The sequence below is a fragment of the Cynocephalus volans genome, chromosome 4 (assembly GCF_027409185.1).
Source record: "Cynocephalus volans isolate mCynVol1 chromosome 4, mCynVol1.pri, whole genome shotgun sequence".
NCBI classification, from domain to species: domain Eukaryota; kingdom Metazoa; phylum Chordata; class Mammalia; order Dermoptera; family Cynocephalidae; genus Cynocephalus; species Cynocephalus volans.
Window position 1 is genome coordinate 83114047 of NC_084463.1, and position 12654 is coordinate 83126700.

Genomic DNA, 12654 nt, shown 5'->3' on the forward strand with positions numbered 1-12654 from the left:
TAATTTACACGTATATGCATAGTGATCTATACATTCTGAAAAATCTTAAGTACCATATCTATGCTGATTACTTAACACTATACCTAAGCGTGGTCTGGTTAAAGAAAGAGAAGTTTACTGATCAGACTACCACATGAAGTTTACAAGGGTTTTAAGAGAAGATAAGATTGAAAATGGAATATTAAGATCAGAATATTTCTTTTAAGAAATCTGGCAATTTATTCCATAATTAAAGTGTAACCATTGAGAGAGAATGCTATGAATAGATATCTGTGTGTCAAAGTTAAAAAAAAAAAAAATGTTGCTTTTGTACCTAAAGGAGAGGGACAATTTTTCCCTGAAATAAGTGGCTTTTGTTTAGCAAAATATCTTGATAGGCCACTTTGAATGTGAAAGACATAAGCATTCCTTTCTTTCTTCTGCTTCCCTCCACTGGTACATAGTTGGAAAGAGGCAGTATAACAAAATTTATGTAAGCTGGGCTACATAATAAATTAACAGGAATATAGGTGTACAGAAATGAAGTGAGAGAAGAGAAAAAGCTCTGCAACATGGCAGTGAGAGGACATAAAGAAAAATGTCACCATTAAGAAGATTTTGAGTATTGGGAATATTTTATATATTCTTAATAACAGAATAGTCTAATATTCAGTCTTGTGGTGCTCCATTATAATTGTCCTCCCGTAACCTCAAATTGGGTAAAAATTTATGTGTATGCTTTGTGTAAGCTTAATGTAGAGAAAGCATTAAAAAGGGACTTGTGTCCCATATCACAGTGGCATATGTCTAAGATGAAAACAACTGTGGGAGGAAAACATCTTGAATTCCAAATGAGTTTTTGAGTCAATTAGATGTACAAAATAAGGGGTAGAAGAAAATATGAGCATAAAATTTCCACACAGAAATGCTTTCCTTGCAAAGAAATGATAAATTTGGCAATGATGAATATGCTAATTACTCTGATTTGATCGTCACACATTATGTATATGTATTTAAATATAACTCTGTACCCCATAAATATGTCCAATCAATATGTGTCAATTAAAAAATAAATTCTTTAAAAAATGAAAAAAAATTTCCACATGGATCTGCAGAAATTTTATGGGAAGATGTTGGTTTTCCAATTACACATGAGGTAGAAATATTTGAGAAATTATATTTAAGTATCATAGAACATTGATGAGCAGGAGAGACATATAACAGCTACTTAAGTAGCTCCTACATACTGCATATATGTAGTGATCATGACTTACATTAAGGTGTTAGCAGTGAAGATGAAGAGAAGTAGATGGTAACAAAGTAAATTTTTGAACTAAAACTCAAAAACTAAATTTTTGAAGTAAAATCAGAACAGTGTGGTAATTATTTAGAAAAATTTTAGGGTTTTTTTGAACAATGGGATACATAATACTACCATTTCTATAGATGGGAAAAAGCATTGGAAGCAGGGGGGTTAAAATAGGAGTTGTCCCTGGTTATGCTGAATTTGAAATATATATTAGATAGCTAAATGGAGGTGTTGAATAGGTATGAAATATGCAGTGGAGAGGACAGATCTAAAAATACATCGTTAGAAGTCACTGTTATGAAGATGAAATTTACAGTCACTGCTTTATCACCACCTAAGAAACCAGTCATATGAAGAAGAGCAGTGGAGGACATTGGATAGAGCCTTTATATTCTTCAACATTTAGAGCCCTATCAGAAAAGAAGCAGCAAGGGAAAGAGCCTAAAATGAAGCATCCGGTCATCTAGTCAGGTGGAAAGAGAATAAGTATGGTATAATGAAAGACAAAAGAAATATGTCAGAAAGATGGGAGAACTGTTTGTGTCAAATACGGTTGAGAATTTGGATATGATTAAAGTAGGTAAGTAATCTTCAAATTGGTTAACTTAGAAGTCTCTGGTAACATTGACAAGAGTATTTTCAATGGCATGTTGAGGATGGAGTAGTTTGAGTATCATACAGAAAGTGAAAAAGTGGAGACAATTACAATAAACTTTGAGATTTGCTGTGGCATTCTAGAGTAAAGCTTGAGAAGTACTTTCAGGAGAAATATTATATAATGAAAGTATATAAATTATTTATTGCAAGAGATAAAAGAAATTTGCAATCATATCAAGAGAACATTATTTCAATATGATTTACCACTGGTGACGTTAAGCATGATGAGATGACCAAGGTAGTGTTTAGCAAGATTCTCCACTGTAATATTAATTTCACCAACTTTGCAAAGGTAGGCTTTAAAATAAAGTCATTATGCACAGGCCACACCTGAGGAATGGAGATTGGAGCTTCACTTTCTTGAAGTTGGAGTATCTACATAAATTACTTGGAATTCTTTTCAAGAGAGAGTGATCCCCACCCTTGTTTATTTATTTATTTATTTATTCAGTCGTTTTAAATACACCATTTTAGATTCATGGATTTGTATTTTATACTTTGAGTTACAATTGACTAATTTAGTACAAATTTTTTTTTTTTTTTTTTTTTTTTTTTTTAGTTTTTTGCTCACGTTGTTCCAGGTTTCCGTCTTTGGAAGCTCTTTCACTTGCTTTTGTGTCTCTTTGGCATACCCCCATTATGTGGTGTGTGCTTGTTTGAGCACTTACTTTATAGTACTGCAAGATGCTCTAGGCAAATCTTGTTAATTTCCTGCCTCAATCCTATAATCAGCCATTTTCTCTAAGGAGCCCTGGTTCCTTTTATTGGAAACATAGTCTAAGAAACAAAGATCTGGACTCTAAGTATGATCATTGCTACCTTCTGAGGGGTGTCTTCTTCTAGATCATCTCAGTTGATAGAACAGGGAAAATATATGTGAATGTACTAACATGTATATCCACACATCAATGCATATTTCTATGTATAAATATTTGTATCTATCATAAGCTAAATTTGAGTACATGCTGATGTTTCCAATGCTACATGTTAACATATGCTTCATTCCAATGTCCTTCTCTAGTTTCTCTGTAACTTCCCATTCCATCAGTGAGGAACCTGACTCCAACCACTGGCCTCCACTTATTTAATTGTTTAGTTCCAAAATACATGTACAAGGGGTTCAGAATTTTTAACATGTACCCCTGTGAGGAAAAAGTTTATCAACTTAAGCACAGTTTTAGAACAATTCCTTTGACTGGTCTTACAAACTCCACTCATTTCCAAAGTTACCTAGGTTGACAACTTATTCTCACAACCCAATCAGTGAGGTTGTCTCCCACACTTTAATACATTTAGATCCTTTTGTCACATTCTGATTTCCATCCTAGGATTCCCTGACACACTAAATGATTTTTTATTAATTTGCATACATTTGAGTTTATTCTTTCTATTATAAAGTTATACGGGGTTTGGCAAAAGCTTAATGTCTTAAATTCACCATTAAGGTATTGTACAGAGTACTATCACAGCCCTAAAATATCCCCTGTGCTTCACCTACACAACCCTCAACTCAATCCTACACTCAAGACCCTGTCAACCAGTGATATAGTAGCCTTTACCATAAGGCATGTATCTAAAATTAGACTGTATGTAGTATTTCAGATTGGCTTGTTTCATTTAAAATTCATCTATGTCTTCCTGTGGCTTGAAGTTCATTTGTTTTTCTCAATGGATAATATTCCATTGCACAACTGTACCAGTTTGTTTATCATATGGAAGGATATCTTGGTTGCTTGTAGTTTACGGCAATCCTGAATAAAACTGCAAGCAGGTTTTCATGTGGACATAATTTTTCACACCAGTTGGGTAAAAATCTAGTACCATGATTACTGGACCATACAGTAAGACAATGTTTAGTTTTCTATGGAACTGACAAACTTTCTTCCAAAGTGGCTATACCATTTGGCAATTCCCAAGAGAGTTCCTGTTGTTCTGCGTCCTCTCCAGCAATTAGTACTATCAGGTTTGGACCTTGGGCATTCTAATAGGTACACATCAGTAACCCTGTTTTTGTTTTGTATGGTTGGATATTTTTTTTAAAATTGATTTTCTAATGACAAATGATGGTAAGCATATTTCTTTTTTTTTTTTTTTTTTTTTTGTCTTTTTCTTGACCGGCACTCAGCCAGTGAGTGCACCGGCCATTCCTATATAGGATCCGAACCCGCGGCGGGAGCGTCGCTGCGCTGCCAGCGCCGCACTCTCCCGAGTGCGCCACAGGCTCGGCCCAATGGTAAGCATATTTCTATATGCTTATTTGCCATCTGTATATCTTCTTTTGTGAGTTGTTTGATCAGCTATTTCACCCATTTTTCATTGGTTTCATTCTTATCATTTGTTTTAAGCATTCTTTGTATATTTTAAATTTAAGTACTTTATTAGATATACATATGTTTTTGCAAATATTTTCTCCCAGCCTGAGCCTTGTTTCTTCGTTCTCTTACCTTTGCTTTTGCACAGCAGAAGTTTTAATTTTAATAAAGGGCAATTTATCAATTTTTTATTAATGGGTCATGCTATTGGTATGTTGTACTGACGTTGTATTTTAAAACTCATCATCAACCCAAGGACATGTACATTTTCTCTTACATTTTCTTCAAGAAGTCTTATAGTTTGACTTTTTTACAAGTAGGTTGATGATCCATTTTCAGTTGATCTTTATGTAAGGTCTGTATCTAGGTTCACTTATTTGCATACAGTCAGTCAGTTGTTCTAGCACCATTTGCTGAAAGTACTATTCTTGAATTGACCTTGTTCCTATATCAAAGATCAGTCGATTATACTTATGTATGTCTATTTCTGGGTTCTCTGTTCTTTTCCATTAATCTATGTGTCTGTACTTTCACCAATACCATGCTGTCTTGATTACTGTAGCCTTATAGTAAATCTTGAAGTTAGCTATTGTGAGTCTTTCAACTTCATTCTTCTTTGGTATTTTGTTAGCTATTCTAGGTTTATGGCTTCCCATATGAACTTTGGAATTAATTTTTCTACATCTAAAGTATAAACTAATGGGATATTGATTGTGATTGCATTGAATATATAGATCAAGTTGGAAAGATCTATCTTAACAATATTGAGTCTTCTATTCATGGGAAAGAAGATAGCTAATTTATTTTTTTTCAGAAGAAATTTTAAATGAGTATTTTAAAGTTTTATGCATAGAAGCCTTGTACATATTTTCTTAGATTTAGACCATAATATTTCATTTGTATCTTGTGCTATTGTAAATAGTATTAACTTTTTATTTCAAATACCAATTGTTCCTTGAAGGTATATAGTAAAAAGATTGACTCTTGTATTGACCTTCTTTCTTGTGACTTTATTATACTCACCAGTTCTAGGATTTTTTTAAATAGATCGAGATGTTCTACATAGACAATCACGTCATCTGTGAATAGAGTTTTCATTTATTTACTTATTTATTTTCAGTTTATATACTTTTAATTTTCTTGTCTTGTCTTCCTGCACTAGCTAAAACTTCCAGCAAAATGTTAAATAGAGGGCCGGCCCGTGGCTCACTCGGGAGAGTGCGGCGCTGGTAGCACCAAGGCCGCGGGTTCGCATCCAGTCAAAAAAAAAAGGTTGAATAGAAGTGACGAGAGGGAAGATCCTTGCCTTATTCCTGCCCTTAAGAGGAATGCATCACATTTCTCATCATTAAATATAATGTTATTCGTAATTGTTTGGCAGGTGTTCTTCATGAAATTTAGGTAGTTCCTTCTACACCTGTTTTTATGTGAATTTAATCATGAATGGGTGTTGAATTTTGTCAAATGCTTTTTTGCATCAATTCATATAATCATAAGATTTTTCTTCTTTAACACGTTGATATGGTGGATTGCACTGATTAGTTTTCAAATGCTGAACCAGCCTTGCATACCTGGGATAAATCTCACTTGGCTGTGACATATAATTCTCTTTACATAGCATTGGATTCAATTTTGTTGAAAATTTTTATGTCTAGCTTTGTTAGAAATATTGGTCTTTGAGTTTTCCTTTCTTGTAATATCTTTATCTGGTTTTGATATTAGGGTAAGGGAGCCTCATAGAGTGAGTTAGTAAGTGTTACCTCAGCTTCTATTTTCTGGAAGATAACTTGATGAATTGGATTTCTTTACTTAATTCTTAGTACAATTCACGATTTCTTTTTTGGAAAGTAATTTATTATTAATTTAATTTCTTTACTAGATATAAGCCTATTTCTCCTATTATGGGCTTTGGTAGTTTGTATTTTTCAAGGATTAGTTTGTTTTATATGTTACCAAATTTGTGGGCGTAGAATTGCTCACAGTAATCTTTTTTATCCTTACAATGTTCATGCTATCAGAGGTGATGAGCTCTAGTTCGTTTATGATATTTTGTGTCTTCTCTCGTTTTGTAGATTCTCTTCATTAAAAGTTTATCAATTTTGTTGATCTTCTCAGAGAAACAGCTTTTTTTTTCTTTACTGTTTTCCTGTTTTTGCTTTTAACAACTTTTGTTCTAATTTTTATTATTTCTGTTCTGCATGCTTCAGATATAAATTGCTTTTTTCCTCTGGTTTTTCAGCTATGTAAGCTTAGGTTATTAATTTTAGATGTTTCCTTATTCTGAAACTTTCTTTGTCTGAAATTAATATAGCTCCATGGTGTATTTTTCTTCATTCCTTTACTTTTAATTTATCAGAGTCTTATATTGAAAGTGAGTGTTTTATAGACAGCACTAAGCTGGGTTATATATTTTTACCCACTCTGACAATTTCTGTTTTTTAATTGGTATATTTAGACCATGTGCTTTGAAAGTAGATATTAATATACATTGATTAAATCAACGATATTCATAACTGCTTTCTTTTTGTTGCCAGAGGCTTATTTTTTTTGCCTTCTCTGGTTTTAAATGAACATTTTATATAGCTTCATTTTATCTCCTCTTTTAACGTTTCAATTATATTTCTTTTAAAAGCTTAGTGGTTGCACTAGAGTTTAATATACATTTTCAACTAATTTATTTCCATCTTCTTTTAACATTATTCCACTTCATACAGAATGCAAGAAGCTATAACAGAATATTCTTAGTTCCTCTATACTATTCATTTCATTAATCTATCTATTATAGCCATCAAATGTGTTTTAACATTTATTGCTTTAAATAAAGTTATTTTTAGATCAATTAAGAATAATAAACATAAAGATTTTATTTCAGCTTAATCAATTTCTTTTTTGATGCTCTCCTCGCTTTCTGTAGATCCAAGATTTTTTTTACCTGTATCATTTCCCTTCTGCCTGTAGAAAATATCATAACATTTCTTACAAGAAATATCTGCTGGCCATCAAATCTGTCGGTTTGTCTGAGAAAGTCTATTTGTCCATCACTTTTGAAGGATAATTTTGATTTCTATAGACTGCTGAGATGTTGGAATTTTTCTTTCAAAACTTTAAATATTTCATTCCACTCTCTTCTGGTGTGCCTGAATTCTGACAGAAAGTACTCTGTTTTTCTTATCCTTATTCCTCTATAAAGTGGGTAATTTTTTTTTTCTGAATTCTTTCGAGATTTTTCTCTAAGTCTTTGGTTTTCTGTAAGTTGAATACAATACACCTAGGTATAATTTTGGGGGGAAATATCATGCTTGCTATTCTCTGAACTTTCTGAACCTGGTGTGGCCTGGTGTTTGTCATTAATCTGGAAAATTCTTAGCTGAGATTCTCAAATATTTCTTCTGCTTAGTTCCTCCTTTCTTTTCTCTTGTATCCCAATTACTTTGGAATTGTCCCACAGATCTTGTATTTTTTGTTCTTTTCTTTCATATTTTTCTCTATTTCTGTTTTGGAAGTTTCTATTGACTTATCTGAAAACTCACTGAATTTTTTCCTATACCCTGTTCAGTCTGATGAGCCCTGATGAGCCCATAAGAGGTGTTCTTTATCTTTGCTACAATGTTTTTTATTTCCTGCATTACTTTTTGTTTCTCTCTTGGAATTTCCATCTCACTGTTTACAATACTTATCCGTTCTTGCATGCTGTCTACTTTTTCCATTAGACCCCTTACCATGTTAATCATATTTATTTCATTCTCTGTCTGATCCTTTCTAACCTGTGACATATCTGAGTCTGTCTGATGATTTCTTCATCTCTTCACACTGTTTATCTTGCCTCTTTGCATGCCTAGTGATTTATTGTTGAAAACCAGACATGTTGTACTGGGTGATAGGAACTGAAGAAAATAGGCATCTAGTGTTAGAATTTAGGTTAATCCAATTAGGAATCAGGCTTCATTTAATGTTTGTCGTAGCTATAGATGCCAGAGGCTTTAAATTCTTTGTGTCCTTGTTTGTGTCTCTCCTCTTGACTTTGGGATTCTCTAAGAACTCTTCTCCTCCTGAGAGAGAGTCTAAGCCCTTCCAGCTATGATCCACTGCAGAGCTAGGGTTAAGGTCTGGAGCTCACAGACCCCTTTTGCCTGTTCACAAACCCTTCACACACAGGTGTCTGAGCCATATAACAAGACAAAATGGTCCTTGGAGCCTTGGTTGAAGTAGGAATAGTTTTTATTCAGCACACACATGTCAAATAGCTAAGCAGTCCAAAGGCGAAATTCAAGAAACTCAACTCCTTACCAGCAAAGTCCAAAGAAAAAGTGAAACTGAGCAGCTGCCAGCAGAGTAAACATGCTTTATTTTTCGATGTGAACTCTGCCCCCAGCTCTGCTTCACAAACTGAAGAACACAAAATAGCATGTAACTAAAAAGATACATTGGTACACATGGGCACTAACTCCACCCCCACACAACTTGTTTACAAGAAATGTCAAGGGAGCCTTACTAAATTATCCTATTTTCCCCACATCCACTATTATTACACTGAAGTCCTGTTAGCATGGTGGGTAAGGTGTGGGGAAGAAAATCATTTGACAATCATGTGATTAAATCTTAGTCTTTTAGTGGTCCTGTGTCTCTGATCTGTGACCTTTAAAAGTGTTTTCTTCTTATCTAGCTTTCCATCTCCTTTCATGAAACAGGAAGGCTACAGCAGGTGAGGATGAGATGAATGACCTTAATCCACTGAAACAAAGCTCTGATATAGGCTTTCTTCTCACTGGAAAGAAGGCATTTTTTATGGAGAAGGCTATGGTCACATTCACAAGGATTACACTTTCCTTACCCTGTCAGAGTCATATGGGGAACTTTCACATATTTTCACCATGAGAACCTAGTATGGTTCCTGAAAATATAGGCCATTAAAGTATGAGAGGCCCCTTTTAACTGCAGACTCTCTTATTAGTCCACATCAGCCTCCAGAAATTTGTCAAAATTACCATTCAAGTGTTCCTGCCAGTTTATGGCCCTAGGAGCTTCTGCTGCACATCATAAAATCTTGGCTGTGACTCTTTTAATTCACCCATCTCTCAGGATTTCAGAGTGACAGTCTGTACTGCAAGCTTAGTTCTCTGATGGGTCCAAAAAAAGTCATTGATTTTCAGTTTGTCCAGTTTTTTCCAATGGTAAGGATAGGAGTAACAACTTCCAAGCTTTTTATATATCTGAGATAAAAACAAAATCCAGTCCCTCTGTGTTTAATTCATCAGCACATGCTGTCCTATCTTATGTTTCATCCTGGTCTTTTCAGATGGACACCCAAAGTTTAGGTAAGACTTCAGTGACTGAGCAATAATGTGGCTAAGTGTTACCATTCTGTGAAGTTATTTACATTTTAACATGGTATAAAGGCACCTGTGATGTGAAAAACAACAGCAGGTTTGATAAAAGAAGACGGAGGTTAGAATCCTGGCTCTAGCACTTGATGGCTGTGTGAATTTTGGCATAGCTTTAGGATTATCACATGGATCAAACGAGATATGTTTTCAATGAATGCTAGATTAAGTTAGTGGTATTTAGAAGTATTTCTTAAACTTTTCAATTATATATTTACTACTAGTAATAATAAAATTGTTATTATAAACCTAAGGACAGTACTTGACTTCTGTAGGAGAGAATTATATACACTTTAGCATGCAGGCCAGAGAAATATTTTTGAGCTACTAGTCATCTGTGGATACTCTTAGAATTTTACCAAGTAAATTACTCCCTACTCACATTATAAAGTATTTAAGAGTTTTCCTGCATAAGGGTTTAAGGTCTTTATGAGTTGGAATCATTTTTTTTTTTTTTACTTTCTTATGATCGATGAAACCCTAAGAGATCATGTCTTGTTGTGCACCCATTCACTCATCTGTGCACCCATTCATTCATATATTTCACATATATTTACTGAACTTCAACATGTGTCCAGCATATGATTGGCAAATAAAGAATAGGAGGTATCATCAAGATGGCTGGCCTTAGGCACTCAGCACATGCCTCCCCACAAGGAAAGACCAAAACAACATACAGATAACAACAAGTCGAGTAGAGTATTTAGGAGAAAACACTGGAATTCAGCAAAGAAGCAAACCTCTGAAGCACAGAGACTCGTGACAGGAGCATCGAAAGGGAAATGAAGTGCCAGGCTGGGATCTACTCAGAGCCAGGGGGAACTCCCCACTGCAGGAAGAAGGTAACAGGGAGGTCCCCAGCAATTCACATTCCTACCACAGATGGATGCCTGCAATCCTAACTCCAAGAGAGCCCCACAAACTTTGCAGGCCCTGAGCACAGTATAAGGAGCTGCATTATTCTGGAGATGGAATTCATGCTCCCCCAAAGCCCCAGGACACAGGCTTCTGCCACAGCATGTGCCATTTTGAGAGTGGAACCACCACTAGAATGCATCTTGCCCTGGGGTCCAACAGTCCCAGCATCTCTACACCGCAGGGGCAAACATTAAACAAAATAAAGCTGGATTTCAGGTCAAAGTATTACCAGAAAAAAAAGAGGGTAAATTCACAATGATAAAAGAGAATGCCAACTCTAAACATGTATGCATCTAATAAGAGAACTTCAAAACACATAGATTAAAAAATAATAGTAATAGGAGTGCAAGAATAAATAGAAAAATCCGAAATTATATAATAGAACTTCAAAATACATGAAGTAAAATAATAAAAATGAAAAGATAAGTAGAAAGATGCATAAATGCAATTGGAAATTTTAATACTTATTACAATAATTGATATAACAGCTAAAAAATCACTTAAGGACATATAATTCTTGAGCAACAATATCAACTAAATTAGCCTACTTAATATTTATAGAATTCTCCCACAGCAAATGCAGAATGACCCGTTTTTTTAGGTACACTTGGAATATTCACCAACACAATTATATTCTGAGCCATATAGTAAATGTCAATAAACTTAAAAGATTTAGAATCATACAAAATATTTTCTCTGATCAAAAAGCAAATTTCACTTTTGCCTAAGCTAGGAAAATTGAATTTCTGTCACTTGCAACCAAAAGATTTTAGAATTTTATAATTGTACAGTCACACAGAAAATGCCTCCACTAGAGCTGAGATTAGAATATAGTCTTCTCATTTTCTAGCTTTCATTTCATTGTGATTACAAATTTTTGACAGCATTGATTTAGCTTTCTTACTTTCATTCTTTCTATTTAAACTTAACTTTGTCTTTGTTCCCATTTCACTGAATATTATTGACCTTTAACAATAGTCTAACCAAAGTTCAATGTGGAAAGAATTGGGAGAATGACTTCATGCTGTGGGGCTGAAAGACGCTGAGTCATTTTTGACTAATCTTTTGATTTTCCTCTCTAACTCACACTCTGAGAAAAGAAAGAAGATATATTGTAGTTCTGCTGCTCCAAGCTTGTAGAACACTGGACTTCATACTTTATTAGTATCAAGGTGTTGCAAAGGTTCATATTAAAGCTATGGATTCTCTGCAAAAATGTTCAAGTACACACATGCATACATTCCACACACTATTTTGAAGAATTTCACGACTGTCAGGTTAAGAATTTCTCATACAAGCTGAAAGGCCACGTTCTAACTAAAAATAATTTTATTATCCATTATTATCTTTTAAATTGTTACTTATTTTGAGAAAATACAATATAAAATCTAATTCTTAGTAGTTTTAATATAATTGTATATTAAGGAATAATTTTAAATTAATTTTATTATTCATATAGCAACTACATAAATTTTAACAACAGTAAAAGTGCAAGTCCACAGCATTCTATTTATGGATGTACAGATCCTACAAGGTACATGAATTAACTCTCAGCTATAACTCAATGGCGGTACCAGCGGTCACTGTACTATAGTGAACCATTGAATCACTCTTACGTATCTTTAAAATTCCCCTTATGTTTCTAAAATATTGAGTCACAAACTACAGTAGCCTTGTGAACTACCATGCTTATTGTTATAAAATAAAACCAAATACCTCCAAGGGCACTATGTGAGAGGAAAGCCAGAGAGAATCAGGTGAACATTGTGGAGCAACCGCACATGCGAATAAGGGCCACCACTATGCACACCGTGTTCAAGCACAAAGGAAAAGAACGATTCCAACAGGAGTGTCTTCTCATATCCATACATTTTCATTAATATTTTCTCATTTGTCTTTCACAGCAGTCGCATGGAGAATAGAGTGCTAATATTATCAATTTTGTTTTATTTAAAAAGTAACAATGTTCCAAGAGATCCAATTAGTTTCCACCCTAGTTCTGCAGTTATGATTCAGTTATATAAACCCTAGTAATAAATGGTAAAATTTGCAAGGAAAAGCATTTATAAATCTGAGTTTTATTTTCTTGTTCGTAGAT